Consider the following 6,353-nt stretch of genomic DNA (forward strand, 5'->3'; position numbering starts at 1 on the left):
AGAAGTGTGCTTGGACATTTTATCATACAATTGGTCTCTTTAATTTATCTTTGACATAAATAATTTTATTTTTTCTTCTATTATATGAATATTAATGGGTCAAACACATGCATGATTCTGAGATAAAGGTGATAACAGTGAACAAATTCAAGAAATGTTCTTCATTTAGGAGCAGTAATACTTGTAACAGACAAAGTGATTGATGATAGATATAAAGAAATCTTGAACATTTTGGGGTGGTTTACAAAACAGAACAGATATATGCAAATTCTCTGATATATACAAGTCTATGGAAACACTTATTTTTAGGAAGAAATTAACTATTGGATATAATAAAGTAAATATTATTTTGTTATATCCAGTTGGGCAGAGCCAATGAGCAGTTGGCTATAGTGTTAAAATGCTAAGCATCATAGCATTTGAGAGGGTGGGAATCTAAATTTTTAAAAAAAATTCATTAGTATTTTTATCACCATTAATAACATTGGCATATGTGAAGTAATGAGGCAGGGAAAATAGCACAAGCACAACCAAGTGTGTATGAACTCACAATGAATAAGTAAAATTGTCCAAAACAACCTGTCAGTGGATGAAAACACGGTAACTAACGATGCACACTCCTAGGCAATCACAACATGCCAACATTGACCTCTAGTTTCAAAAGAACCAAACAAAAACCTTCCTGTGGCAGCTTAATTTCCCCCATAAAGCTCCCCAACCCTTTTACAATAAACAGCGTTTACATTGGAATCTTTCAGAGTCTATGTCATTGCCTCTGCATCTTCTCACCCCCTGCTCCCCAGGAAATGGGGATCACACCACAGGCAGTAGCAACAAGCCAGCAACAACTACAGTGTTGATATGGAAAATGAGAATAAATTGTACTTTAAAACAAGTATGTGAGAAATTTTTAATTTTGGAGTTTCAGAAAATGTAATAATAAGTTGTGCTAAAACCTGTGATCATGTGTCCCAAAATTGTCCCATAATGGTAAGACTACACATAATTTCTAAGTGCATCTCTGAGTCTGTTTTTAAAAAGAAAGCATATATTTGGTTTGATGAGCTCAGTAATACAGATTTCAATAACCAGTCCAAACTTTTTAGGCAAAAAGCAGAGGAAAGGAACATTTTCTCTTTCTAATCAGTTTGCTAAAGATATCATTTTATCTTGCCCAAAGATTAATATATACACCAATGACTTCCCTATGTCTTAGACTTTTAAACTTTGACTAGACTTACATAAGAACACATAGAAGTCACATATAACACAGAAGAATGATTAAGAAATTCTCAAAACTGCTGGTCAAAAAAAGAATGCCACTTTTAAAGGGATAGAAATGTCTTTGTAAATAATACAGAAAAAATGGTTGTATACTTGTATATAAAGAGAACTGCATTCCATAAATATATAGTCATTATTTTTTAATTTAAATTAAGTGATTTAAAAGGACAAGTCACTTAAACAAAGTAAAAAATATAAACAGAAAAAAGACACACAGAATTAATAAATACTTATGTCAAGTATCCATAATTAATGATGAGCCATTACAAACATTTGTGTTGAGTAGCTTTCGATTTTTATGTTTCATCTCTATCCACCAAATCCAACCAAAATCCATGATAACTACAACAAAAAGCAATATTTGTTTGGGTCTTTGATTTTGTTTTAATCTCCGGAGAGTTTTTATTTTGATGACCTGTTAATGATTAAAGAAAACTGCCTTTCTATGTGTTAGTGACTCTTAGAGAAGCTTCTTAGCTTTTTTTGCAATCACAATCACATTTTGTCATTTGTGGCTATGAGCTCATCTATATCAAAATCTTAAAATGATATACAATTTACTAAATTACAGTTTTAAAATATAATGACCTGGCATTTAGTTACAATATAAAAATTAACATTGTATTTTTAAAGTAGAAATCTAATAAATAAATAAATAATTAAGTAAAATGTAAGCAAAATATTATAATACATAAAAATGCTCAAATTAAAGAGAAATGCATTTAATTGAAAGTTAAATAAATTTTAATGTGAAAGAAAGGTTGATAAAGAAATCACTTTTAATTATAAAATTTAGAAACAAAAAAAAATTTAGAAGCATATCTCTACAATGATTTCTTTATCCTGGGGTAAAGACATGAATGTCTGTGTTTGTTCTGTTAATATAATAATAATTGAGTATTCATTTACATTACATTTCAAGTAGATTCCATATTGTTAACTTGCTGCCTTTCTGTCTCTTCCTCCTGAGGAATCCTTGCATTTTTAGAATTCTTGCAATATAGAAACAAGGCAAGCAAAGTTTGAAGCAGCCATTAGTGGAGATAACTCATGATCCAATGAGGCAGAGAGTATGATTAGATCCAAAAGAAGGAAACAGCCAACTGCTTATGCATCCATAAAGATGTCCTTGATATATATGAGTTAGCACTGTTTGAAGCATCTTGGTAAGTAGAAATGAAATGACCCATTGTGAGTTATGGTTGCAGGTAGAAGGGTGAAGAAGAAAGGATGTTTGCAATAATCAAAGGTCCCTAGACAGATATAATTATTTTAATTTATTTAAAAATGATTTATTATAAGTAATGAGATGTATTATTTACTTCTTAATTTGTGGACTGTTTTAGAACAAATTAATACCTTAAACAAAATTTTACATATCAGATATTGTTCAAACAGCATGCTAATCAGAAAGTCTTTGCTGTCCTAAAACCTTTCTGAGATTTTTGTCATCCTTTTAAGCAGCACAAAGGAAGGGATTGGCAAGTTAGCATAGTAGGCATCAGAAACAGATGGATATTATTGAAACATTTACATTCAGGATATGTATACTTAATAAAATATTTTGTCTATTAATCACAAGTATTTATATGCAGAGTTTAAAGACTAAATAAAATTTTTGCCTTTGTTAACAGTGAAACTGTATGGTCTCAATTAATGTCTTAATGGGGTTTCCAAAACAAGATACTCCCAAGACACTAGGTCTCCCCATCTTCTGGCTTGATAGGTTGGACACTTCCTCTTACTAACACCCAGAGTTGTCTCACTATTGAATTTGGCAGGCAAGCTATTTCATCATTGGTATAAATGAATCTTTTCAGTAAAATGTCTCTTTAAATTATTAGAATGGTTCCTATTCTCATAATGGATTCTGTTGTTCTACTACTTACATGTTTCTTCTGAAGGTGTGACCATATAAAAGCAGATAGGTCAGATTGAAATGAGCATGTAAAATATTTGTGCCTAGTTGCTAATAATAATTTTTCATTTAACAAATGTTAGTATGCTTGAAAATTTGCTCCTAGATGATATTTTATTATAATCAGGGATTTAATTTGGGGGAAGGCAGCTAACTTTACTTTGAAATACTACTGACTATTGTTAGTCAAAAGAAAGAACCTTAGAGTTACACAAGAACAATTTTGAGTTGATTTGGAAACCCATGCTATCAAAGCAAGGACAGAGTGACAATGGAATAGGACACTGACCTGCTGGTTCTTTTTTTTTTTAATTCATTTACTTTCAATAGGAACAGAATGTCAGGGGAAAATAGGCTTGAAAATAGGACCAAATGACTTAGGCTAGAGAGTGAAAAATGAATCAAACAGGGATAAAGGAAATCATTCCAACTGTAATCACTAACTCAGGAGTGGAATGTACCCATCACAATAATCATAGAAACTTAATTTCCAGAACAAGTTAGACATAGGTCATAGCAGATTTTTTTCCTATCAAAAGTGGGTTTCTTTGAGGGTATTTTACTCCATTGTAAGTGGTATGACAACAAATCAGATATTTTCCTGGAAGAAATACTTGAACTGCAGAGGATATTTGAAATGTGTGCAGGACTTGTATTAAATGAAAATATGAGAACTCTTGTTCATATATTATTAGCAGTTTCAAGATAGTGATGGCAGAAAATCAAATCAAGAATAGATGCTTTTTTAATGTAAATCTCTATAGGACCTTATAAGCTCCTTTCTACAAAGAAGGCCAGATTGTAATAAGAACATGCTGTTTACATGCAAAACAAGAATTGGCAAAGTGAGAGGAAGGCCTTTGATTGATCTTCATTTGGGTTTAAGACAAATATATAAACTATGTGTGTTAGAATATATATATGGTGCTTTGTCAGCTAAAATCATAGATATTCATATATATATATATATATATATATATATATATATATATATATACACACACACACACACACACACACACACACACATTCACACAGATAGTCACACAAATGATGAAGTATTGCTTTATGATAGTTAGTATAATGGATTTTATTTAAAATTAAAGCAAAATAAGAAGGCTTGAATTCATTCTAATTTGAATGTTTACTGATTCTGTTATTGTACTATCAATTACCTGAAATAAACATGTGCTACAGATATATTATTTCTTGACAGTTGTGTATTTCTAATTTCTGTGTTTTTCATTTGATATACCATCCATGTTTTCTTCCATTCATTCTTAACCGATGAAAAGGCAGAGTTGCATGCTTTTCTCCAGAACCTCTCATTTATGATTTCTGACAAAGAAGTAGTTGTTCTTATGAGCAATCATATAAATCCTGAAAAAATCTTAACTGATAACACCTCTTATAACTTTGTACTCATGAATCGATGCATTACTTCCTTTGAGAAAAGAGTGCTCTTTTATCTCGCATAGTATTCTTTGTAGGAATAATGTATGAACATATACCTTTTTGCCAATTGTTTAATGAAGAATTGGTCACACCTATACTAGGTTTTAAATATAGACTTGTATACCAAGTCTGACTATCTTCTTTTTTCTTCATGTTAAGTTTGTTTTTACTGAATGAGTCTCTTTTCCTCAACTAGATGAATTTAGGCAATGCTATGTCATAGTTACCTTGCTATTTACCATAGGTAAGACAATGTACCCAAAACACATTGACTCACACAGAGCAATTAAGCAATGATAATAAAGTTCTTTAATTCCCCAAAACCATGGTTCCAAAAGCTGTCTTCTTACAGTAATTGACACATACTGGAAAGTCTCAGACAGTCATGTTAGAGATTGGGGAAAATAGAACAGAAGGTGTCCACAGACTATACAAAAGTTGTAGATGATGCAAGGTTTCATGAGAATTAGTGTTTGCTAAAAAATCTAGCAACCTGATTCTCAATAATATTTAATATTTTAAGTTATCTGATGATGTCTTAATGGTTATATAAGACTGATTTTCAAGTAATATCTCTTGAAATGCATTTTAAGGCAAGAAAAGAAAAATGTGCAATGTCCTTCTATATATGTGTTGTTTTTATTGGTTGATGAATAAAGCTGTTCCAGCCAATGGCTTAGTAGAGTAAAGCCAGGTGGAAAATCTGAACAGAGATATAGAAAGAGAGTAGGTGGAGTCAAGGAGATGCCATGTAGCTGGCAAAGGAGAAAGACACCAGTCCAGAAACATATAAGACAGCCCAAGTCTAATGGTGATATCTAGATTAAAAGAAATTGGTTAATTTAAGATACAAGGGCAAGCTAGAAAGACATCTAAGCTATTGACCAATCATGTTGTAATTAATATAGTTTCTGTGTGACTATTTGGGGCTGGGCATCCAGAAACGAGCAGCTTCTGTTTAAATAAGAACATTAAATAGACACTTGAAAAGGATACTATTACTATTCTTATTACAATAATTACAATTCCTTAATAAATATTTTCTAATATTTTTGTATCTCTCTCTTTCTCTCATTGGAAACATATGTTTATATAGTTAGAGGATATAAGAAGCTGAGTTAGTAACTAGGTTTTGCAGCAATGATAAAGAGATTATAAACCTGAGTGACTGAAAGTACAAATTTCTTCACGTGCCTCCATAACCATTGTGAATTGATCAGGTATGGGTTATATGACTTTCTGATACATAATTCCTAAAGCTACAGAATCATTGACCTTTCAAATGAGGAGAAATTGATATAGGATATGGACATTGTTTTGTAAGGATTCTGTATGGACACATTTTCTCAATTAAAGTATGTCACTTGATTGAAAACTATCTTTAAGGTTAAAGTCAAATGCCAGTCTCTGTGAGCTTGAGACCAGCCTTTTCTATAAATCAAGTTCTACAACAGCCAGGGCTATTATATAGAGAAACTCTGTCTTGAAAAACAAAACAAAATGACAGCAAAAAAAGTAAAATGCAAATTGTCCAAAGACCTAGTAGAAGCAAAATTTTGTGATTTTTTTTAAACTAAAAAGTGCTTTTCCTCATTTTCCTTTGGAAATGGAAATGTTGATCAATAGGATACCAGTGAGTATCAGAAAATATGGAAAATCACCGTTTTTTTTTAATTTCTGGTATGGCTAGATTTAT

This window comes from Microtus pennsylvanicus, chromosome X (genome assembly GCF_037038515.1).
Source record: "Microtus pennsylvanicus isolate mMicPen1 chromosome X, mMicPen1.hap1, whole genome shotgun sequence".
NCBI classification, from domain to species: Eukaryota; Metazoa; Chordata; class Mammalia; order Rodentia; family Cricetidae; genus Microtus; species Microtus pennsylvanicus.